This window comes from Heptranchias perlo, chromosome 6, assembly GCF_035084215.1.
Source record: "Heptranchias perlo isolate sHepPer1 chromosome 6, sHepPer1.hap1, whole genome shotgun sequence".
Classification (NCBI taxonomy): Eukaryota; Metazoa; Chordata; class Chondrichthyes; order Hexanchiformes; family Hexanchidae; genus Heptranchias; species Heptranchias perlo.
The window spans coordinates 32,480,237-32,506,138 of record NC_090330.1 but is presented as its reverse complement, the minus strand read 5'-3'; the positions used below and the strand labels follow the sequence as shown (position 1 = coordinate 32,506,138).

Genomic DNA, 25,902 nt, shown 5'->3' with positions numbered 1-25,902 from the left:
CATTTTTATATAGCCGATTGCAAACATGCCTTTTCATGATCATACATGTGCAGATTTGACACCAGATTAAGTAGGTAGTATTTGGTATCATTTGGTAAAATGTAGGGTCCCCAAATTAAATCTTTGTACTGGACTCCTGAAAGGCAAACGCTGCTCCTGATTCTAAGAATTTGTCCAAAAATGAAGTTGGACTAACTGGTCTATAGTTACCTGGTTTATCCTTGTCTCCTTTCTTAAATAAGGGTGTTGGAACAGCTATTCTCCAGTCCCATGGCATAATTTGCTTCTTAAGGAGGATTGAAAAGTTATGATCAGAGCCTCCTTGACTTCTCACAGCAGCCTTAGGTACATGTTATCGCGGCTTGGTGACTTGTGCACCTTGAGTTCGGCTAATTTTCTCAGAACCAAGGATGAAAGTCTCCTCCGTTATGGGTTGTAATGGTCCTTTGTGAATTGAGTTTGGGAAAATCACAATCTAGATCTTAGAATGCCTGAACCTATAGTAAAAAAAACTGGCCCAACTCGGTCCTAATTGGCAATGAGGGGTAAAAATTCCACTTTTAGAATCCTGCCATATGCCGGAAAATTGCAAATTTCTGACCATTAAATCATGGACTGGGATTGTGCACCGAGAGTGCAGAAGCAGAATAGTTACCCCTAAATTGTCAATCTTACTCAAAGAGCACAGGATGAGTGGTGCAGGGGTGTTAAATATATGGGTCTTCTGAGATTTAGACTGAGAGACATTAGGCCCGATTTTAACCCTGGGCATAAGTGCATTGTGCAAACCACCCAGTCCCCCATCAATGTGAGTCCAGGTTGCTAATTGGAAAAATTCTACTGTGGTGGAAGCCTATTAATGGATCTGGGAATGTGGTTAATACCAGTGACAGCAGGCCTCCATTTCATTGCTCTTCTTGTACTAATGGGGACGTTTGCTGATGATTGCACAGTGTTCAGTTCCATTCGCAACCCCTCAAATAATGAGGCAGTCTGAGCCCGCATGCAGCAAGACCTGGACAACATCCAGGCTTGGGCTCATAAGTGGCAAGTAACATTCGCGCCAGCTAAGTGCCAGGCAATGACCATCTCCAACAAGAGAGAGTCTAACCACCTCCCCTTGACATTCAACGGCATTGCCATCGCCAAATCCCCCACCATCAACATCCTGGGGGTCACCATTGACCAGAAACTTAACTGGACCAGCCATATAAATACTGTGGCTACGAGAGCAGGTCAGAGGCTGGGTATTCTACGGCGAGTGATTCACCTCCTGATTCCCCAAAGCCTTTCCACCATCTACAAGGCACAAGTCAGGAGTGTGATGGAATACTCTCCACTTGCTTGGATGAGTGCAGCTCCAACAACACTCAAGAAGCTCGACACCATCCAAGATAAAGCAGCCCGCTTGATTGGCACCCCATCCACCACCCTTAACATTCACTCCCTTCACCACCAGCGCACTGTGGCTGCAGTGTGTACCATCCACAGGATGCACTGCAGCAACTCGCCAAGGCTTCTTCGACAGCACCTCCCAAACCCACGACCTCTACCACCTAGAAGGACAAAAGCAGCAGGCACATGGGGGGAACAACACCACCTGCACGTTCCCCTCCAAGTCACACACCATCCCGACTTGGAAATGTATCGCCGGTCCTTCATCGTCGCTGGGTCAAAATCCTGGAACTCCCTTCCTAACAGCACTGTGGGAGAACTGTCACCACACGGACTGCAGTGGTTCAAGAAGGCAGCTCACCACCACCTTCTCAAGGGCAATTAGGGATGGGCAATAAATGCCGGCCTCGCCAGCGATGCCCACATCCCATGAACGAATAAAAAAAAAGGTTAAAGGGGCTACTCTAAGGTTACAGGAGAAGCTGAGTTTTCAGCTCCTCTGATTTCAAACATTGTCCTGACTTACAATGTAAGTTCACCTAAGTGCATAATTACTGCTTCGTAACATCCAGTTCAATGTCGAGCCCGTATTCTGTACAGGAGAAAGTTGGCATTCTCACCTGCTTAAGATATGAGGAAATTTACTGAGGTAGAAGAAGCAATAGTTCACAGAGGAAACAAAGTATAGGTAACCATAGCCCACACAACTCAACACAGATCAAGTCACGAGAAGATATTATTATAATCAAATCGTGACCAGCCAGAATATTGATCACATCAGGATGATTTCATTTGTTTATTTAGTCTCCTCATTTTGTCTGTCTTGTCAATCAGTTGCAAGTTTGTACCATTTAGAAATCTGGACTATCAGACAAACATTATAGTTTGTTTGAGATTGGACATCCTGGCCTCGATATTAACCTCCGCACGACGGGCGGGAGGAGTTGGAGTTGGGGGGGGGGGGGGGGGTTAAACCCTAAAAAACTGGGACTGCGTCCTCCAACCCGACATGTTGCTGTTTTTACAACGGTGGGTTGCGAGGTGTGTGAGTGTCTGGTCTTGGAGAGGTGGGACACTTCATTATCATATTTAAATTGGCTCCCACAGTGTAATTGGGACACTTCATTATCATATTTAAATCAGGTTCCCACAGTGCAATTGGGAGCCTGATTTAAATGTAACTGCTGACGACCGGGTTTACCAGGTCTCGGGAAACCCAGCAGTGAAAGTGAGGCAAGAGCTACCAGCCCCAGCAGGTTAGTGCTTTTTATAGCACTCCTTGTGGGACAGGAGGAGCAGGAGTGCTCCCCCCGGCCCTTCAAGCAAACCTACAGCATCCCTTCTGCCGATTGCAATCTCTCTCTAGCCCCTGCCATGATCGGCCATCCCCTCACCTCCACCCCCGATGGCCTCCCTATCTCCCCACTCCTGCGATCTGAAGCCCTCGATTGCCGGCCCTCCTCCCGCGATCTAAACCCACGATTGTCAGCTCCCCTCCTGTGTTCTAAACGCGCGATTGCCGGCCCCGTTCCGGCGATTTAAAGCCCACCCCCTCTCCTGATTGCCTGTGACCGTCCTCAAGGGTCCCTGGCTGTGGTCACCTGCCGCTGGTTTTCCTGTCTGGCAGCCAGCCAAAAAATTATAATGAGGTCCTGTCGTTAAACTCGGCAGGACCTCCGCGCCCCAGGCTTCGACATGTTTCCTCCTTGCTACCATGCTCCCCCGCACCCACCCCGCCTCCCCATAAATATCGGGGGGTGGGGGGGGAGCCTGATTCTGCAAAAACAAACTGAAAGGGCTCTATTTCCATAATCCCAGGAGCTCTTTATATGAGCAGACTGCCCGAGGCAGCATTTGATCATGGTTGGCATTATGATTACCACCAGCAAATTAGAAACTTAACTTACATTTGAAAAACAAATGTTTATTTCCCCCCTGTTTTATTGAGCCCTTCTACAAAACACATTAAACTAAAAATTATTGTCAGCAATATTAGTGGACGAATACTTAATGAGTTCATATGTCATTTCAATGTCCACTACTTAATGCGGACATTACTTCATGAACTCATTTACTTTAAGCATTCATCTGTTAATATTGCCAGCAGTTAATTTCTCACCTATTATTTCTTGCCTGACCTGCTCCCAAACTCTGCGTGAGCAGACCGCACAGGTTGACTAACCCTGCAGCTTTCTCTCCCCCACCCTAGGGAAGCACTGTGACTGATCCTGGATCTGTCCTGTTCCAATTTTAAAAAATATATATTTAGAAAAGAGTTAAGAAAGATCAAGCTTTGGTTCATAGGTGGCACGGGCTTGCTCGTGGAAGTTAACGTTTACACTGGGCATGAGTACGATAATTGGGGAAAAGCCTCAATTCTAACTATTGGTGGCAGGTAAGGTGTTTTAAATATCATCTGCAGACCAAGCAGGCTGTTTAAATTGTAAATCGAAGTAAATTACCAGAAACAAGCAGCAGTTTAAAGAAAAGTACCAGAGTGCAGAAAGATGTGGCAGATGAGGAAACCCAGGGCACCTGTGTAAATAGGATGTCCCTCCTTCTGTCCACCTCTTGCACCAAGGCCTGTAGTGCATCAACAGAGAACCTTGATGCATGCACTCTCGCAGGCCTGGTACCAACTCAGATCGGCAGATTGGTGAGGTCTGGCATGCAGATTGGAGGATGTGGGATTTAGTAGTGCGCAACCTTTATTCAATGTTTTAATATAACCCATCAGTGTGTAAACTTTGGAACTGGATCTGCATATGTGTTTTACATGTGCGATGTCTGATCTCCATTCAGACTCTGCGCAGACAGCACAATTATTTTTAGCAAATATCAGGTACCGGCTACCTTTAAGAGTTTTGAAGAGACATCCTCCTTTTAAGAGAGGTTGGTTGTATATGCTGGTTGGAAGTGAAAATTGCATTGAATCGACATACAAGGCCTGGATTTCAACTCAGATTGACGATGATTACTGAGGCTGGATGAAGTTCTCGTCTTGCCTGCACAGGGGCCATTAGGCGCGGATCACGCTACCTACACCCAATAATAGGCCCTGTCAAACTTCTACCCCCTATTGCTACCTGGGAATCTGGTCTTGTTCTTACTGTGGCCAGATGAAGCTCCATGAAGGCCAAATGTATTTCACGTAAAATTATCAGAGGATTTATTCTTGCTTCTGTAAAAAATGATGGGGGCAATTTTAACCCAGCCCAGCAGAAAATGGTCGGGGTGGGAGGGTGGCGTGGGTGGAGAGAGTGCAGTTAAAATAGAGGTACGGACTTATCCACTAGTTTCCAACCGTGAAATGGCCAACTTCAATTGAGGCCTAAACAGTGGTAGCTTCCCAACCAGGCCAAAGCTGTCACAAAGTAATCCAGGGCCAGAAGAGGCCCAGAAAGGTAAGTTGGTTTATTTCTTTAAAGTTTCCTTGTGGGCCAGGGGGAGCAAGAAGACTCTGGGCCTCCCATGCCCCGGCCTTCCCCCCATCCCTCAACTGCGATCCCTGTTGGATCTCCTTTTGAAGTGCCACCTTAGTGCAAGGGATCACTCATTCTGGTCCCTAGCAGAGGCCTCCTGCTGCCCAATTTTAACGGTTGTGAAGCCACTTCCCACCGACCTTCAGGGCAATTTGGTTAAGAAGTTGGCCAGCGGCATGCTAATCAGGCCCGGCTGTTAAAATTGGCTGGGCCTCCCCCTGCTGCTCCCGGACAGGCCAGCCACTTGCTAGGCTGCATTCCTGCCCAGGACTTAAAATCAACCCTGCTATCTTACAATAAACTCAAATTAGCAGCTTTAGCCTGAGCTACATAGTCTCTCTGTATGGTGTTTTCCCATCTTTTCGAGAAATCAGGAGCAAGTGTTGGCATCCTGTAATTTTTCTAGTGTATAACCCAACAGTACAAGGGTACCTTTGTCCACCATGTGGCTCACTACCCCATATACTTCAGCATAAGTTTTTGTTCATAGTGGGTGCTGGCTTGCCTGTGAAGCTAACATTTATATTGAACATGAGTAGAGCATTGGAAATAAGATGGAATTGTAACAGCATCCCGCACTCAGCATCTCCACGGGTGGCTTGGCTGAAATCTGGAACCCAAATAATACGATTCTGCAATGTGACAGGTTGGTGCACTAATTAAAACCAGAACTCCTCACAGCTTGATGGTGAAATTCATGTCTTGCTATTTGAGCATACTGGACCACTGATGTGAATTCACATTCACAGTTCTCCACACAATGGAATTCTTAAGCCCATCTGGCATCCCCTGCGGGTGGTGGCAAGCAGAGGTGAGGCCTGCCCCCAAATAAATGGGTAAAAATCAGAGAGCAAGTTGAACTCTGGAGAGAATTTCCTTTATTTGTAGTGAAATCATAAATGTTGAGCAGAAAGAACACGTTTCTGATTGTGCTACAATGAATGAACAGCGGAAATCTTCTCCCATGATGCTCCCACTCATCTCTTAGCAACGGGTTATAGAACAATACAACCAAATGACTTAGAAGAGGCGACCTGTCCGTCCCCTCGTTTGGCAATTGATGCTTTGCAGAAGGGACAAATCTGAGGCAATAGGAGAAGATAATATTCTCAAAAAAAGGGGAACAGAATGTTTTATTAAGAGCTTTTAAACACAACTCTCTGCATTTTATAAAAATAATTACATTCGCAGACGAGCCCTCCTGCTATTCCTCAAGGGCCATCTTTCTCATTTGTGTGTGCTGAAGACACCACAGCTGCATGTTCCCACTCTGCTGCAGGCTGAGCCTAAACCCAATCTGTGACAGACACAATCAGCTCATTATCATATCTAACACTATACCTGACCCCAGAACATCTTGCAGGCTGGATGAGCTCACCCAATTAAAGGCATGCCATCCCACTCAAAATTAAAATAATATGACAAAAAAATAATCTCCAAAGGTGTGAACATAAGTTATTGAATAAAAATAGAGTAATAATTCTGCCAATTTGACCTTCCTGGAGCACAAGATGTAACAGGTGGGTGGAGCAGAGGCATATACAACCCATGAATTATAGTTACACTATATATTATATCGCACCATCTATGTTCTAAGTTACATAATGCAACTAAGATGTTCATCAGCATTTCAAAAGAAACTGTGCACCAATATTGAAAGAGAACGTACAAAACGTAATCACTTTACAATAGAAGTGAAGGTTTCAGTATTTTTTGTATTCCTACTGTGAAATCTCCAAATAATTTGCTACCTATAACATATAATTTGATATTTTTATATAAGTATAAGAGGGTTCCACTCTTTCTTTTGATTCTTTTGCTCTGTTTCTTCATACAGCAAGTTATATATGGGATACCAAAAGTAAAATAACATTTGCTATGAATTTTTAATCAGTGTAGGCGCCATAGTTCCAGCAATATTTTGCCTGCTCTGAATCTTTAACTGTAGTTATACCACAGATACTAGGCAGAAACTGATATTGTACAGTGCATTTTACAGCCAGCAGGCCCAAGTTATACTGTTGACTGCATCATGCACTGAGCTAAATAGCAATGCATTCTGCTCATGCATGTTTATACACCTGCACAGATCTCTGCTCCCCAGGCAGCTAATTGTTAACATTATGAAGGGCAGGCAGGGACTGCTGCTTCCTCCTAACATTAAAAACATTGAAAAATAGGCTTATAAAGATTGAAGGAGGTCCTGTAACTCCAAATCAGGCTGGAATTATCTTCCACCCAATGAAAAGCACGAGCAGTCTGAGACTACAGATGAGAAGTGGGTTGTCACCTTTTGCTTCAGGGATGTGCTCAGGGATCAGATCAGGACTTAACTTCAGAGTTATGCTGCCACTTTCATACTGATGCACTGAAACTGTTTCATAACGATACAAAGGTGGCAGTAAATCTGCAGCCCAGATGCAATAGCCAAGTAGCTGATAGTAATTTAGGCTGAGTGTAATGTAAGAAAGTAGAATAATGTCACCTTGTACTTTTGGAAAACAGCTTTTTTAGTATTTCAAAATGGTTTTACAATCACTCTTAATCTGTTGCTTTTATATTTTTCTCCTCATCTGTTCTGTGAGCAGGACCATTAGAAAGGTTGTTGTTTATGGTAGTTAGACAAGTTTGGCAAACTCTCAAGAATGCCTGCTGTTGAGATAATTATGACTTTACGATTATCCTTGGCTGGTACAAGAAGACATGTACCTTGCTTACATTTAACTATCAAGTAAATGGTACAAGTAACCTTCAAGAATAGCAAATGATAAGTGACAAATGACACAGAATGAAATATGAAAATGTAAATAGATGGAAAAGTTACTCAGTATAAATGGAGGAAAATAGAAATGTGTCCGAGTGACATAGACCCCGATATTTACGGGGTGGTGGGAGGGTGCTGGGGAGTGCGGTAGCACATCTAAAACCTGGAAAGCCCGGGGATGCGGACGTCCAACAGATATTAAAGGCAGGATCTCATGAACATTTTCTTCTTCCGTTGCCTGCTCGGCAGCCAGCCACATTGACAGGCTAGCTGGCTGCCGGGCGGGAAAACCAGCGGCAGGGTGCGGTCCCCGCAATCAGGAGAGATCGAGGCATGGGATTGCATGTTGGTGGGGGGGAGGCAGAGCCCGGCAGGTGGGTCGAGATTGGAGCTTGGTGGGGGGGGGGGGGTGCTCGCCGATTGCGGCAACGAGGACAACCCGCGATCGGCAGAAGGGAGGCCGCAGGCTTCCTTGAGGGGCCGAGGGAAGCACTCCTGCTCCTCCTGGCGCACAAGGAGTTCTCTAAAAAAAACACTAACCTGCTGAAGCTCTCACCTCCATTTCCCGAACTCTGGGAAACACAGCTGTCGGCTGTTAAATTTAAATCAGGCTCCCAACTACACAGTGGGAGCCTCATTTAAATATGATAATGAGGTTGTCCCGCCTCTCCAAGATGGGGGACATACACACCTTGCAACCCACCATCGTAAAAATGGCGGCAGGTGTGTATGCGACGGGTTGGGAACACGTTCCCCGATTTTTAATTTTTAACACCTCCTCCTTGATCCCCTCCTGCCCATCATGGGGTTAGGGGGTTTACATAGAATTTCATAGAATTAAATCGAATATACAGCACAGAAACAGGCCATTCAGCCCAACAGGTCCATGCCGGTGTTTATGCTCCACACGAGCCTCCTCCCTCCCTACTTCATCTAACCCCACCAGCATATCCTTTTATTCCTTTCTCCCTCATGTTTATTTAGCTTCCCCTTAAGTGTGTCTATGCTAGTCACCTCAATTACTCCTTGTGGTAGCAAGTTCCACATTCTAACCACTCTCTGGGTAAAGAAGTTACTTCTGAATTCTTCATTGGATTTATTAGTGACTATCTTATATTTATGGCCCCTAGTTCTGGTCTCCCCCAGAAGTGGAAACATCTTAGCTACGTCTAACCTATCAAACCCTTTTATAATCTTAAAGACCTCTATCAGGTCACCCCTCAGTCTTCTCTTTTCTAGAGAAAAAAGTCCCAGCCTGCTCAATCTTTCCTGATGGCTATAACCTCTCAGTTCTGGTATCATCCTGGTAAATCTTTTTTGCACCTTCTCCTGTGCCTCGATATCCTTTTTATAATATGGAGACCAGAACTGTTCACAGTACTCCAAGTGTGGTCTAAACAAGGTTCAATACAAGTTTAACGTAACTTCACTGCTTTTCAATTCTATCCCTGTAGAAATTAACTCTAGTGCTTGGTTTGCTTTCTTTCTAGCCTTATTAACCTGCATCGCTACTTTTAGTGATTTGTGTATCTGTACCCCCAGATCCCTCTGCTCCTCTACCCCATTTAGACTCTTATTATCCAAGCAGTATGTGGCCCCCTTATTCTTCCTACCAAATGTAATATCTCACACTTATCTATATTGAAATTCATTTGCCAATTGCACACCCATTCTGCAAGTTTATTAATGTCTTCCTGTATTTTGTCGCAGTCCTCCTCAGTATTAACTATACCCCCCCAATTTGGTGTCGTCCACAAATTTTGTAATTGTACTTCTGATTCCCAAGTCCAAATCGTTCATGTAAATGGTGAACAACAGCACCGATCCTTGTGGAACACCACTTCCCACCTTTTGCCAGTCTGAGTAACTACCTTTATCCCCTGCTCTCTGTTTTCTGTTTTGGGGCCAGCTTGCTATCCATTCTGCTACTTGTCCCCTGACTCCATATGCTCTGACCTTAGTCATGAGTCTATTATGCGGTACCTTATCAAAGGCCTTTTGAAAATCCAAATATATTACATCTACTACATTACCCTTGTCTACCCTTTCTGTTACTTCTTCAAAGAATTCAATAAGGTTGGTCAAACATGAACTTTCCTTTTGAAATGAATGCTGACTATTCATTATTTTCGGTTTGTAGATGTTTTTCTTTTACATCTTTGAGTAAGGATTCCACTCTTTCCTACCACCGACGTTAATCTAATTGGTCTCTAACTCTCTGGACTGGTTCTATATCCCTTTTTAAATATAAGAATAACATTAGCTGTCCGCCAGTCCTCTAGCACTATCCCCTTTTCTAATGAATTTTTATATATATGTAATAGCGGCTCCGCTACCTCATCCCTAATTTCTTTTAATATGCATGGATGCAGTCCATCTGGACCAGGGGTCTTATCCTCTCCAAGTTTGATTAGTTTATCAATTATCTTCCCCCTTTCTATCCTAAATGTCTTTATATCTTTTTTGATCTCTTCTTCTAATGTCATGCCCACAATGTTAGTCTCTGAGGAATTACTGAGGAAAAGTAATTATTTAATATTTATGCCATTTCACTGTCATTACCTGTGAGTTTATTGTGGGTATCCCTTAGTGGCCCTATCCCTATCCTGATTTTTCTTTTGTTATTTATGTGTCTGTAGAACACTATACTATTTCTTTTTATATTCCTTGATAATTTAAATTCGTAGTTTTTCTTTGCTTTCCTAATTGTTTTTTTTTAACATCTTTCCTAACATTTTCACATTCCCTTATGTCATCCTCTCCTTTATTGTCCATGTATTTAGTGTATGCCTTTTTCATTAGTTTTAATTTTGCTCTTATTTCATTATTCATCCGTGATGTACCATTACTGGCTACTTAGTTCTTGCTTTTTAGTGGGATATATTTCTCCTGGACTCTGTCGATCACCGTTTTAAATGTTTCCCAATAATGTTGTATTTCTTTCTTTATCAGTAAATTTTTCTAGTTTATTTTCCCTATTACCATCCTCGGCCCATGAAAATTAGTTTTTTCCAATTTATTACTTTGGTCTTTGTCTTACTTATGCCCTTCTCAATCTTTATCTTAAACCTTATTATGTTGTGATCACTATTGCCTAGATGTTCCCCTACACTTACTTTTCTTATCTGTTCAGGTTCATTTCCCTTTACTAGATCCAGCAGTGCTTCCTCTTTTGCTGGGCTTTTTAAATACTATGCAAGAAAGGAGTCCCGTTCACATTGTAAAAACTCCATTCCCTGTACCCCTTTACCTATCTCTTCTTGCCAGTTTATTTGGGGATAGTTAAAATCTCCCATGATTATTATTCTATGTCCTTTACTCATTTCACATATTTGCTAACAAATGTTTTCCTCCACCCCCTTTCCACTATTAGGTGGTCTGTAGTATACCCCTATTAACGTGATCAATCTATTCATTGAGCAAATATATCGAAAAGAAAAACCATTTTACAAGACATTTGTTCCACATGATGTGTTGCTTCCCTGTTGCCAGGGTAAAGGACATCACTGAGAGGGTGTAGAACATTCTGTTAGGGTAGAGGAACAGCCAGAAGTCATGGTCCATGCGGGTACCAATGACATAGGAAAGCAAAGGGATGAGGTCATGCGGTCAGAGTTTCAGAAGCTAGGGAGGAAGTTAAAAAGTGGGATCGCAAAGGTAGTAATCTCTGGATTACTCTCAGTGCCATGCGCTAGTGAGTACAGAAATAAGAAGATAAGGCAGATTAATGTGTGGCTAGAGACATGTACAGTTGGGAGGGCTTCAGATTCTTGCAGCATTGGGACCAATTCTGGGGCAGGAGGGACCTGTTCAAGACGAATGGATTGCACCTCAGCAGAGCTGGGACCAATGTCCTCGTGGGGAGGTTCACTAGTGTTGCGAGGAGAGGTTTTAAGCTAATTTGGCAGGGGACTGGACACCAGGATGTAGTATTAGAAAGGATAAACAAAGTGCACAAAGGATGGGGAGAGACAGATAGCACTAGAGTAAGAAATAGTACAGTATTAGGTGTGATCGGACTAAGTGAGAATACAAGAAGGTCTAAGATAGGTTGTGAGTGCATGTGTGTAAACGCATGAAGCATGGTAAACAAGATTGGTGAGATGCAGGCGCAAACAGCCACGTGGGAATATGATGTAGTGGCGATTACGGCGACCTGGATCAAAAAAGGGCAGGATTGGGTACTAAATATTACTGGATACAAGGTCTTCAGGAAAGATAGGGAAGGAGAAAAAGGAGTTGCGGGGGGGGGGGGGGTGGTGGCAGTATTAATTAAGGAGAATACTGCAGTGCTGGTGAAAAAGGATGTCCTTGCAGGGTCAAGGACAGAATCTATTTGGTTAGAGTTAAGAAACAATAGAGGCGCCATTACACTACTGGGTGTATTCTATCGGCCACCAATCAGTGGGAAGGATATAGAGGAGCAAATTTGCAGGAAAATTACAGAGATGTGCAAGAACTTTAGAGTAGTGATAATGGGGGACTTCAAATATCCTAATATAGACTGGGATAGTAATAGTGTAAAGGGCAAAGAGGGGGAGGAATTTCTGAAGTGTGTTCAGGAGAACTTTATTGATCAGTATGTTTCCAGGCCCAATGAGGAAGGAGGAATTGCTGGATCTAGTTCTGGAGAATGAAGTGGGTCAAGTGGAGCAAGTGTCAGTGGGGAACATTTAGGGAACAGTGATCATAATATCATAAAGTTTAGATTAGTTATTGAAAAGGACAAGGGGCAATCTAGAGTAAAAATACTTAATTGGAGGAGGGCCAATTTCAATGGGTTGAGAACGGATCTGGCCCGGGTAAATTGGAATCAAAGATTGGCAGACAAAACTGTAATTGAACAATGGCCGCCCTTTAAAGAGGAGATGGTTCGGGTACAGTCTAGGTACATTCCCACAAGAGGGAAAGACAACCAAAGCCAGCGCTCCCTAGATGATGAAAGAGATAGAGAGTAAGATGAAGCAGAAAAAGGGGGCGTATGACAGATGTCGGGTTGATGATACAAGTGAGAACCAGGCTGAATATAAAAAGTACAGAGGGGAAGTGAAGAAGGAAATGAGGGGCAAAGAGAGAGTATGAGAATAGACTGGCGGCTAACATAAAAGGGAATCCAAAAGTCTTCTATAGGCATACAAAATAGTAAACAGATAGTAAGAGGAGAGATGGGGCCAATTTGGGACCAAAAGGAGATCTACGCATGGAGGCAGAGGGCATGGCTGAGGTACTAAATGAGTACTTTGCATCTGTGTTTACCTAGGAAGCAGATGCTGCCAAAGTCACAGCAGAAGAGGAGGTAGTTGAGATACTGGATGGGCTAAAAATTGATAAAGAGGAGGTACTAGAAAGGCTGGCTGTACTTAAAGTAGATAAGTCACCCAGTCTGGATGCGATGCATCCTAGGTTGCTGAGGGAAGTAAGGGTGGAAATTGCAGAGGTGCTGGCCCATAATCTTCCAATCCTCCTTAGGTATGGGGATGGTGCCAGAGGACTGGAGAATTGCAAATGTTACACCCTCGTTCACAAAGGGGTATTAGGATAAACCCGGCAACTACAGGCCAGTCAGTTTAACCTCAGTGGTGGGTAAGCTTTTAGAAACGATAAACCGGGACAAAATTAGTAGTCACTTGGACAAGTGTGGATTAATAAGGAAAAGCCAGAATAGATTTGTTAAAGGCAAATCTTGTTTAACTAACTTGATTGAGTTTTTTGATGAGGTAAGAGAGTGTTGATGAGGGCAATCCGGTTGATGTGTTTATGGACTTCCAAAAGGCGTTTGATAAACTGCCACATATTAAGCTTGTCAGCAAAATTGAAGCCCATAGAATAAAAGGGGCAGTGGCAGCATGGTTACGAAATGGCTAAGTGACAGGAAACAGAGAGTAGTGGTGAACGGTTGTTTTTTGGACTGGAGGAAGGCATACAGTAGTGTTCCCCAGGGGCCGGTACTAGGACCACTACTTTTTTTGATATATATTAATGACTTGGATTTGGGTGTACAGGGCACAATTTCAAAATTTGCAAATGACACAAAACTTGGAAATGTAGAAAAAGTGAAGAGGATAATAAAAGACTTCAAGAGGACATAGCCAGGCTGGTGGAATGGGCAGACACATAGCAGATGAAATTTAACGCAGAGAAGTGCAAAGTGATACATTTTGGCAGGAAGAATGAGGAGAGGCAATATAAACTAAATGGTACAATTCTAAAGGGGATGCAGGAACAGAGAGACCTGGGGGTATATGTGCACAAACCTTTGAAGGTGGCAGGACTGGTTGAGAAAGCGGTTAAAAAAGCATATGAGATCCTGGGCTTTATAAATAGAGGCAGAGAGTACAAAAGCAAGGAAGTTATGTTGAACCTTCATAAAACACTGGTTCATCCACAGCTGGCACTGCACTTAAGGAAGGATGTGAAGGCCTTAGATAGTATGCAGAAAAGATTTACTAGAATGTTCCCAGTGATGAGGGACTTCAGTTATGTGGATAGACTAGAGAAGCTAGGGTTGTTCTCCTTAGAGCAGAGAAGGTTAAGAGGAGATTTGATAGAAGTTTTCAATATCATGAAGGGCTTTGATAAAGTAAATAAAGAGAAACTGTTCCCATTGGCGGAAGGGTCGAGAACCAGAGGACACAGATTTAAGGTGATTGGCAAAAGAACCAAAGGCGACATGAGGAAAAACTTTTTTATGCAGCTTGTAGTTATGATCTGGAATGCGCTGTCTGAAAGGGTGGTGGAAGCAGATTCAATTGTGGCTTTCAAAAAGGAACAGGATAAATACTTGAAGGGAAAAAATTTCCAGGGCTATGGGGAAAGAGTGGGGAAATGGTACTAACTGGATAGCACTTACAAAGAGCTGGCACGAGCTCGATGGGCTGAATGGCCTCCATCTGTGCTGTAGTCATTCTATGATTCAATGATTCTAGGAGCGACTAGATTTCCTAAATGTTTTGTGCTACTTCAAGGTAAATTTTTAGCAGGTGAATTTGGTCTGGTGAGCATTACAAACCTGTATAATCCAGAACAATTTATACCAACATCAAAATTCTGTATGAGCGTGACAGCAGTAAATTAATCCCTTTTAACGGGAATACTTTGAAATTCAGATTTGTGTTTGAATCAGATTTGTATTTATCTGGAGTTGACTACAAGAATGGTGAAAAGTAATTTTTAAAAATCCTTTAAAGGTTAGCTTCTCTAGTTCCATAGGTTGTTTGGGCTTGTGTTTTCTTCATGTTGGATTATGAAGGACGATTTTACAGAATTAAGTTCCTGATGGACAAGGTTCCCTGCCGGCACTGTGAATCATAAAATCATATTTTCCATGGCTCTTTCTTCCACATTCTTGGTGGGTGTTCAGTTTGGCTCTTGGTTGACCCTTTTATCCTTACGTCTTATGATTTTGAGAATTCTCCTGGTCTCAACTTGTACACTTGTTACCTGACTAGATGGTGCCTATTCCTCAGTTAGATGAGTTTTGGTTTAGTCTGTTTTTAAGCTTTAGTCCCTTGTTTTGCTCTTTTCATACTTTGGAACTCAAAGCATTTTATTCTTCATTATTATAATTTACATTAGTATGTAGGATTATAATTTGATCTTTCATGAAATGAAGTCTTCTTATGGCATTTTTTCTAGATTTAGACACCCAGCAATCAAAATCGCAACTGGGGACAGTTTTCGTGACATCTACGTCATTAAACATAAGTTCAATAGTGGGAACAGCCCCAAAATGGTCAATCACAATATGTTTGTACTAACAAAAAGCAAAATACTGCCGATGTTGCAAATCTGAAACAAAAACCGAAAACACTGGAATTACTCAGCAGCCTCGGCAGTATCTGTGGAGAGGCCAAAAGTCAACATTTTGGGTGTAAATTTCCATGACTGACAAATGACATGGTGATTTTCATAGCTGAATAACATATGTGATGATGTTAGAATTTGTTAGAATTTTTAAAAATAAATGCAGCTTTATTCAGTATATTTAATTAACAGTTTTATTATTAAATTCTCAGAGGGTCATTTTAAAGATATGTACATCTGAATAATGTTACTATCATGTAATGATAATAGTTGTCTGTTTACTTAGTCAATGCCTTTTTCTTTAGTTTCAATGTTGTCCTTACTTCTTCATTCATGGTGTATCACTACTGGCTAGTTTGTTCTTGCTTTTTACTGGAATATATTTCTCCTGGACTCTATTGATCACTGTTTTAAATGTTTCCCAATGCTGTTGCATTTCTTTGTTTATCGGTAAATTTTTCTAGTTTATTTTTCCTAGTTCCATTCTCGTCCCCTGAAAATCAGCTTTTTCCAATTTATTACTTTGGTCTTTGCCCTACTTATGTCCTTCTCAATCTTTATCGTAAACCTTATTATGTTATGATCGCTATTGCTTAGATGTTCCCCTACGCTTACTTCTCTTATCTGTTCTGCTTCATTTCCCATTACTAGATCTAGCAGTGCTTCCTCTCTTGTTGGGCTTTTTACATACTGGGTAAGAAAGGAGTCCTGCACACATTGTAAAAACTCCATTCCCTATACCCCTTTAGCTCTCTCTTCTTGCCAGTTTATTTGGGGATAGTTAAAATCTCCCATGATTATTATTCTATGTCTTTTACTCATTTCACATATTTTTTACAGATTTCTTCCTTCACCTCCTTTCCACTATTAGGTGGTCTGTAGTATGTCCCTGTTGGTGTGATCGATCCCTTCTTATCTTTTATTTCAATCCATATGGATTCTGTTTCTATCCTTCTGTTAGTGATGTCCCTTCTTTCTACTGCCATTATGTTATCTCTAATTAGTACAGCTGCTTCACCCCCCCTTCTCTCCCGACCCTTTCTGATTATATTATTTGGTTGCCAGTCCTGTTCTTTATACAGCCATGTTTCAGTTTAATCCTACTACATCTGGTTCCTCGCTATGGATTACTGCCTTCAGTTCCCCCATTTTATTTTGGACGCAGTGTACATTGCTGTACAGGCAGTTTAATTCATTTTTAGTTGTTATTCCTTTTACTTTATTTTTAACAGTCCTTTTATACTTCTGTTTTATAACTGTATTTGTTCCTTGACCGTTTATGTCATCTTTATTCCTTACTCTGGTCTGATCTTTATACTGATCTCTTGTTTCTTTTATCTTTAAGCTTTTGTTATTGCAACCAGATCCCTCCCCCGACCTTGCTAGTTTATATCCTCATGCACCGCCTTATTTATCCTTTCCGCTAGGACACTGGTCCCATTCCGGTTCAGGTAGAGCCCATTCCAGAGGTACAGCTCCTCCCTGTCCCAGTTCTGGTGCCTGTGTCCCATGAAATGGAACCCCTCCTTTTTCACCATGCATTTGTTATTATTGAGGCCGTGGCTTCAGTAAAAAAAATAGTACACTAGCTATCTGTAGTGTTTTAATATACCTTCCTGATGTGTAGCTTTGTTTTATATATTAACAACATTTTAAATTGTTTAAATTTATGGGTTTCCTTTTACGGCCTCAGAAATAAGTGTAACATCAGTTATGTTCTTACACCAGTGAAGATGTATTGCAATCAGCCCAGGTTGCACTGGATAAAACTGCGGAGGCATCAGGGGAAGTAATTAGAAACATTTTTGCTCACCTGATGATTCAATGAGTTTACACAGTGATTATTTAGGTACCTGGCAGGAGAGAGAGCATGATCAGGACAGTGGTTCTCTCAGAATGAGGCTAGCCCATTGCTCAGTGATTAGTTGACCCGTACAGATCAGAATTATCTCAAGTTAGATCCTCAGTCTGCATGCTGTGTTAGTTGATCTCAGCTGAGGGAGCAGAGGCGTTGTGGGGGGGGGGGTGGGGGGTGCAGTGGCGTTCCGGTTACAACTGGTCTCAGCTTTCTTGGGAGGGGAAAATCAGCCCAAGATTCTTGCTTCTGATTGCTATCAAATGACTCTTTCTGTATGTGAGCATATGTGGACACTGGGTGAGGACAGGAATGGGCTCAGCTGTAATCCCCCCACAATAAAATAACTCAACTGTATTCACTATTGAGACTCACATGAATGATGAGCACTTGGACGCGGTATTGAAGGGCATCTGGTATCTGTAGAACCAGATCCCAACAAGTAGCTAACGTCTTCAGGAGAGGAAGGGAGATCAGAAAATTAGCAAAGACGAAAAACAGCAAATCAATTTTTTTTTCTTTTTACAAGTTGTCTCTTTCTCCAAATCTTCCTGCCCCTCCCAGATGAATCCTCTCACACCTCCTTCCTTGCCTACCTTGGCCTGGACTCCCTTCCTTCTCTCTTTCTCTTTCTCTCATATGTCTGATTCCTCAATCTAACACAGCGCTGCCTCTCTAACAAAGAATTGTTCACTGCTGTAGTTCATAGTGCAGATTTGAAGAGTGCTGATGATCAATTAGAAGTGAGGTAATAATGTCTTAATTAAAGTAAGAACCCAAGGCAAATCTGAACATTTTGATCACTGTAGGAATATTTGCAATATGCAATTTTTCTACTGATTTGAAATCTTGGAACTCTGACGTCTCAGTAGAGATTATCACGTGCAATTATCCATTTCTCCAAATCTTCCTGCCTCTTCCAGATGAATCCTTTCACCCTCCTTTGCTTGTTTAGTTGTTACCTAGCCGTTCTCGCTCTGGATGCTTTGCTTCCTTCATGCTTGTACTTTTTGAAAATGTATTGAGTCTGAGGGACTCTATGCTTTCCTTGCTTGTGTGGGTGTACATTCATGCAGTTGTGGGGACGATTGAGGAGATGTTTTTACAATGTTTACTGTTGATGTTACTAAATTGTAACTTCCCAAATCCTGTGCATAGTTTTCCATGAATTCTGGCATATTGTCATAGGAACATAGGAATTGCTAGACAAAAAAAGACCAAGGTCCATCTAGTTTGCCTTCTACCATCCTGATAGTCACATGATACAACGATAATGGAGTTGTTGACTAATCGTAGCAATCAATCTCTATCAATTAGTCTACAACAGACCCAGACATGCCTGCACAAGGAAAACTGTGATGTCGATGTTATGCTTTTCCGAATTAATTTTGTTGCATATGTTGTGAATGGCATAATTCTGCAGGGATGCAGAAATCTGATTCGCATCAGATGTCTGTTGAAAATACAAAACTTTATTCCCCAGCAGTGCAAAGGTAAAGTTTCAGTCTCTGAGTCATACAGATCCGAAGGGCCTACCTGATCCACACTGCATTAGCTGACCTCAGCCGAGATAGTGGCAAGGACATCACATTTAACGAAAGGACCCCTAGGTTGGAGAAAGAAGAATTGCCAGTGTTCCTGCCATCTCAAGCACAGGGCAGCCACTCCCCCACATTACGGCCAGCTCAAAGGACAGCTTTGGTGAAGGCCAGGGACAGCTTTTCTACCTATCAAGTCAGCTAGTACATGTGCATGGCCCAGGGACATGAGGGAAAGTGGAAAAACAAAACAATTATCAAAAAAATAGGTAACAGAACACAGTATAATGGGAGGTATCACTAAAATGCAACAGTATTATTGAATTTTTGAAAATGAAGCCTTTAATATTTTTGGATAACATTCTGCGGTCTTTAAATAGCAGATATGTAATGAGGAGCCTTGGGATTTAATCTATATCCACAGTGAGCTGACCCATTAATTCACGCCTGCCTACCCAATTCCACATGTGAATTGCTGTCTCCATGCTGTGCACAACTTTGGTATTCTGTATGCACCCAGTTTTCCTATGTGTATTACTGCACGTTTGTCATTAATTTTGCATTAGATATTTGCATCAGAATCCCAAGTCTGTTCTGTAATTACAAAAGTGGTGTCATGTTAGTGATACATATTGTAAATAGTATTTTGATTTAAAGTATACATTGTAAACTGTGCTCTGACTTTTACATCCATATACTGTAGATAGGGTTGAAAAGTAATGCAAAGAATGATATAACCTGTATTATTTATTACTTTAATTATATATTAATAGATCCCATGTGAAGTTACTTTTGCAAAGGGAAAGGGGGGAAGTGCTGGGCTGCGGCAGTGGAGGAGGCATGCAAATGGCCTCTGAAAGGATTTGACAAGAATTTGTGAGAGATGTGCTCTTTGTGAGAAAATTAGTAATTTTTATAAAGTTTAGCCAATTAGGATATTTTGTGACAGACACCACATGTTATGGGCACTAGATGCAACACTTTTAAGGTCGATTTTATGAGGCTTTGCCAGCAATGCAGAGCCTCACTAGTGGCAGGTGTAGATGCATGACAGATAAGTTTGCCTGGCCTACTTTGGAATGATTCTTAAAGCAAGGTTACAGTTTCAAGCACATTAAAGTTTGTTTTTTTGGCATTGAATATTTCTCTACTTGAGCATTGAACATCTTGCATACTTTTGCAGAAGCCTTCAGTTTTCTAAGCCTCACTTTCCTGATGTCGATTACTGCTTAAGTACAAGTTGCAGCTAACAAGGTTGGGCAGATACAAATCCCTTTGGCTGCCCCTATTGTGCTGCATGAATTGGATGAGAAAGCCCAATTCATGAAAGGACAGTATCTTCAGGTCCAGTAATGCATTAGTCCTTATAGACCACATCACTTGTACCCAGAGGAGATCTGCATTTGCCATTTGGTCTTCACTGCAGAGGCAGTGATCAACCAATGTCACCTGTTGTGGGCTGACCTGCTAACAACCTCAAGGACTGGGAAGACTATTCCTGTAGCTGTGATAGTCACAATTGTGTTAAGTTTCTACGCATCAGGATCCTTCCAGGCCACCACAGGGAACATCTGCCAGATTAGCCAGGCTTCAGTTCATTCCAGTACAAAGAAAGTGACTAATGCTCTGATTGCCAGGGGAAATACCTTAATTACTTCTCCAGTAGAAAGGAGAAACCAACTGGAAAGGACACAGAACTGTTACTGCCTGGCTGGTTTCCCAAGAGTCCATTGCATTATAGATGGGACATACGTAACCAACAGGGTTCACACGCCAACCTGAATGCGTAGATCACCAGGGAGGGGTACCACTCAAAATGTGATCCTGCATTTGAATGTCCGTTATCCCTGCAGTAGACATGCTGTTTTAATTCTGCAGCAGCCCTGCATTGTTTGAAGGTCCTGACAGAATGAATGGGTGACATTTGGCAAACCAGGGCTGTCCTTTTCAGCCATGGGTGCTGACCTCGATTAGAAAAACCCATGGAGTAGAAAATCACAGACTGGGTGTGCGCAATTTCCTGGCTGGAATAGAAAATCTCCCTTGCAATTCTTTCTTCCTTGTGTATTTTGGAGGGCAAGTGAGCAGGCAGGAGATGTGTTGAGCTGAGCCTGAGTCAGGAGAGAGGCAGTAGTGCGACATAAATGGAAAATGGGGGTCACAGAGGACCAGAAAAGTCTGCACTAGTTAATTGGTTTTGGAGTGGGAAGAAGCAGCCACATGCTGCCGTAAACAATTGGAATAGAAAGTTACCAGAAGCAGCTGTGGGAGTGAGCAAAAGGCAGTAAGCATTTGAAAGAACTTAAAACCAATTCCCAGTTACAACCTGGAATGCAGCATCAGGGCTGTTTCTTGGGACGCAGGTGGGTTGGGAATAGATTTTGGGACAGATAAGTGAAGAACCAGGACATGAGGGAGGCAGGAGAGGCAACTTTTATTTAACGCATCAGGTTAAATAAAGAAAGAAAGCACTTCTCTAGCGCTTAATCATTGTCTAATTTATTCTAGCCTCGGAAAGTTTATTCTAGGCGGGTATCTTGTGCCTCATTGGCTCATTCTAACCATGTGACTGACTCCCAGCCTGATCCTCCCTGCTGCATCTCATAGACATAAGCATTTTTGGAGTGCAAGTTATGTTTTAAATGTTATACAAATGTCTAGCTTTTAATAACTTTAACCTGAGAAGTTTTTTGGTGACTGTTTTCCCTGGAAGAAGGAGATGCATCAGGGAGGATCAGGTAAGAATGAGCCAATGAGGCAAAAGAAACTTGCCTAGTATAATTTTTCCTAAACTAGAATAAATTAGACATTAGAGAAATGTCACAAAAACTATGGCACATGTTATTCGCTTTATTGTATTACTAGTTGAACTCTGTGGCATCGCTCATAGAGAAAGGGAGGAGAAATCAAAGTTGGATACAGCACAGATTGTAAGGAGATTAGGACTTGGATGCACAGAAAGAAAATTTTGAAAAATGGTGCCGAATAATAAAAATAATTAAAATATAAAACTACTTTTTTTAATAATACAGATATCTCAGTGCTCTATAGAATTGTAGATATTGAGTGTATGCTGAGTATGGGAGGGAGAAGCGACAGAGTGATAGGGAATGAAAGGATAGTCAAAGGAAAGGATCTTTAGGTGGCTTTTGAAGTCAAAGAGAGAGGTGGCAAGGTGAATATACTAAAGGATGGAGTTCCAGGGGGTGGGGAGATAGTGGCAGTGACAGCTGCCAATGCTGGAGTGGAGGAAGCAGGGAACAAGAAGTAGGCTGGTGTCAAAGGAGCAGAGGGTACACACAGAGACTATTTAGCTGCAGACGGTCACGAAGGTAGGGAGGGGCAAGGCCACAGAGGGATTTTAAAGTGAGGATGAGGATCTTGAAGTTGGTTCTCTGAGGCATGGGTATCCAGTGGAGTATGGCAAGCGCTGGGGTTTCAAAAACAAACACAGCCATCAAAAAGCTGACAACGCATTGTTATCGTATTTCTCCCATTACTGTCGCAACTATGGGTTATTAATCCATCAAGAAATGGGCCATCTCTTAACCTTTGGGTGTTTATAGTTCTGAAGTGTCAGCATGCTCTGTCACTTACAAACTGTCATTCATACACACACCGAGGCATGACTTCGCCCACCTCCTATTAACACTGCCTTCTTGCTAAATGTTTGGGAGCTTTATGCGCGCTACATGAGGTGGGATATTGACCATGCTTGGCTCTTGGTTCCACCCAGGTTCAATGTTCACTTTATCCCTCAACTATCTCTTTGGTCTTGCCTAAGATCGTCTTGAGTTGACATAAGCACACATAAACCTATATATACTGCTTCTAAGTTTCATTTGGTTAATACAGAAACCTACAGTGGATCATATAATCAAGAAATCATGGACTTAAAAGAGTCTCCAGCTCTCCTTTTACTAATATCCATCTTGTGGATATTTTTGCTAAATATTATTTCTCCTTAGCCCAATTTCATTGTGAACTGAAAGGAAACTAACCCTGAATTTTGGAAATCCAAATTACTATGTCCCTCTTTACTTTAAATCTGGGAATCCCTCTGGTTTGTACCAGTGTTTCATGATTGTTTCATTAATTAGTTGGTTTCTTTACAGAGCATGTATCAGTGCCTTGTTTAAAAGATTTTCTCACTCTCCTGAACCACATTAACCATTTCATGTTGTGCTGTTGTCAAGTAACTGAGCATGTCAGAGACCCGTTCTTCAGTGCATCTTCATCACACATTTCCGCATAATAATTGCCTCACACGCAACATATCAATTAACTTTCTGCTGGCCAGTTTCTTTTCCCTCATGAATCTGTTTTCCATGGCACACGTCATATGTCCAGTAAGATTCAATCCTGTAAGAGCAACTGCTCTGTTTAAAGATTGGTTCCAGTAGCTCACCAGGCCGTAGGTCTTTGTAATCATGTCCTTCACCCTAGTCTCTGTTTCCAATTGATGGCAACATACATGGTGGTCCACTGTAGCTATTCTTGGGCTTTCAGGTTATCTTATCAAAAGATTGGAGGGTGTCTGGAGGTCTTTGCTTATCTCCCCCTGCTTGGTCCTGATGTTTCAGGAAGTGGTCAGGCTATCAAATGCAGTTTTCTCATTGTTCAGTATAGGCAAGGACACAAATATCTCTAAGAGAAAGCTATCAATTTACTATTCTCAACTACACTTTCCTGGCTTTCGCATTTATCGTACATTTATACCAGATTGATATTTTTTGGTAAATCATTCCCAGATAATTTATTTACCCATAATCACCCAGGGTGATGACATTAGAGAAATTCCCATTTGGTGATGTAATTTCTCTGTTTCTATCTTATATTCTCAATCACTTCCTCTCATCCAATTTTACACATCCCATTATATTATCATTTCATCTCATTCATGAGCCCTGGAGGAACTTTACTGTCCAATGCAATATTTACAGTTTGGTCCAATATCTTAATACATTTTTTTGTTTGCTTTACTTAAATTCTTCTTGGACCGCTTTTATTTATCCCAATTCGAGAGCAGTATTTTTGGACTGACAGAACTTGTCAATGTACAATTTTATTTTCCCCCACAAAACACTTTCCTCATTGGTACTCAGCATTGGACAGGTACCATTTGGACTGGACTTCTTTTATTTTAAAATATAATTTGATTGTCCCCTTAAATTACAGGTAAATTTTCTCTTCTCAAGTGCAAGAACAGCAATTTATATCAATTTATCTTATCAATTTCAATTTCAGAAACAAATTATGTCCAGGTTTTGTGGTTTTACAGTAGAGATGGAAGTGCTTGTAATCAATTTCTCCTGGATAGTAATCCTCCCCCCACCCCCATAAGCACTCTGTTTCGGAAAATAAATGGATTAAAAACAAATCAAAATGTTTTCAAAAGAGGAAAAATAACTTGGCTCAAAGCTGATGATTTCCTTCGCTATGTAATTTTGAACTATTGTAATCCAAGTTTTAAGTCTTAGTCCAAAATGTCACCATGTTGTGATATTGGATATCTGCCGATGTCTGCAGATAAGGTCTTAAATTCTTCACACCACTGGATGTCTCCTGCACCAACATTTCTCCAGCAAAGCTTGCTCCGTAGCTTTGTGAAGCCATTTTTATGTCAAAGAACTACTTTTGTTAATCCTACACCATCAACAGTCATGCGATCCCGAAAACCATGGTCCCCTGTTTAAAAAGAAACACAGAAATCCATTGTGCCTCTTCTAGAGAGCCCAAGGGGTTAATTTGTCAATTCATGATTTTATGATTTCATTCTTTCACCATGGAAAAATATCCAATTAAATTATGCCAATTATTTTAAATAAATGCAAAGGATGTTGCTCTGTGAATTAAAAACAGATGTTGGTGTCCTTGGAAAGGGTTAACTTCTTTGTAGAAACAAAATGATGGAGCCAAATATCATCAGATGTACGCGCGTTCTCAGTGTACCTCAACTTCGCTTTTACGTAATTTTTTCTAAAAACCTTTCATGTCAGGAGATAGCCTTTCAGTTCGTTCATCTTAGTTTTTAGTCAGTCCAACATTTCCACATTGTTGTCATAGAGACAGAAGATTAAGTTTAACTTAGCCCAAGCAAAATTACTTTTGGCAAAACGTTTTCAGACCTTTTTATCTACAAACGTTGCAGATCAAATTCCAATTGTTGTTAAAGCAGTTCCAACATTTATTTAAGATAATACTTATTGAAGCAGCCGTTGGACTTTTCGGAGTTCTGTGGGGACAATCATTCGGTTCTGATAACGTACCAATTTATTTATCAAATGTGTCTTTAGTTTTATAATAGCTACCAAATGTGTTCGATTTCAGGACAGTTCCAAAGTTTTTTTGTAAGGGATCAGCGGTGGGTCTGTCCACTGAGGTGAACCCTCGTTTCTCCCGGATTGGTCAGTGACAAACAAGTAAAATGACTGTCTGAGAAAATGGTCAGGGCTCATTCCCCTACATCCACCTGGAGGACATAGGCCACTGTGGCTAATTCAGCTTGCTGTGCTGATCAGCCTCCAGTTAAATCTTTTAATGCACCTGACAATAACAACTTGACGGGGATATGAGCGGTCATAAGTACGACTTTATCTAATCCGGTGATATAGGCAAATTTGTTAGTGGCCCGGTAGTCAGTTAAAAGGTGTTTCTCACAGGCAGTGAACGTCTGTTCCACCGATGGTGGGGAGTTGCGATATCTCTGTGGTAAACAGGTCCAGGTATAATGTTGGTCCCCTAGGGTGAAAGTAAATTTATACTGGCACTGATTGGTCAATCTGTACTACTCGGCCTATTCTGCCACACTCATTCTTGTGTTGTACCCAACATGGGGCGGTCTTTATCAGTTGACCAAACTCTCTCCGCTTGTGTCGGAGGCACACTGCTACGTCATAATGACCTTGTATCCCTATCAGCAGCCCTCCTTGCGGAGAGTCTGCACCCATTTGCTACAAACACATATTTACCATTCCACTACAACATTGTTCTTTCCCATCTAGTCTACTCCTAAGATACCACCCTCCTGTCGTTTTTGAGTCCACGCTACCATGTGGCGAGTGT

The 25,902-nt window shown here is 41.9% G+C and overlaps 1 protein-coding gene across 9 annotated transcripts in view; it reads left to right on the top strand.

Annotated features, from left to right (window-relative positions):
* Positions 1-25,902, top strand: part of sgcg (sarcoglycan, gamma) — a 600,494-nt gene that overhangs the window by 221,764 nt on the left and 352,828 nt on the right. For 2 of the 9 annotated variants that reach the window (XM_067986063.1, XM_067986064.1), the window contains exon 1: positions 3,584-3,790. The exons of the other annotated variants lie outside the window; for them this stretch is intronic. The gene's annotated coding sequence lies outside the window, so the exon portion shown is untranslated. Of the gene's footprint in view, positions 1-3,583; positions 3,791-25,902 lie in introns of those variants that run through there. 9 annotated transcript variants of the gene reach the window in all.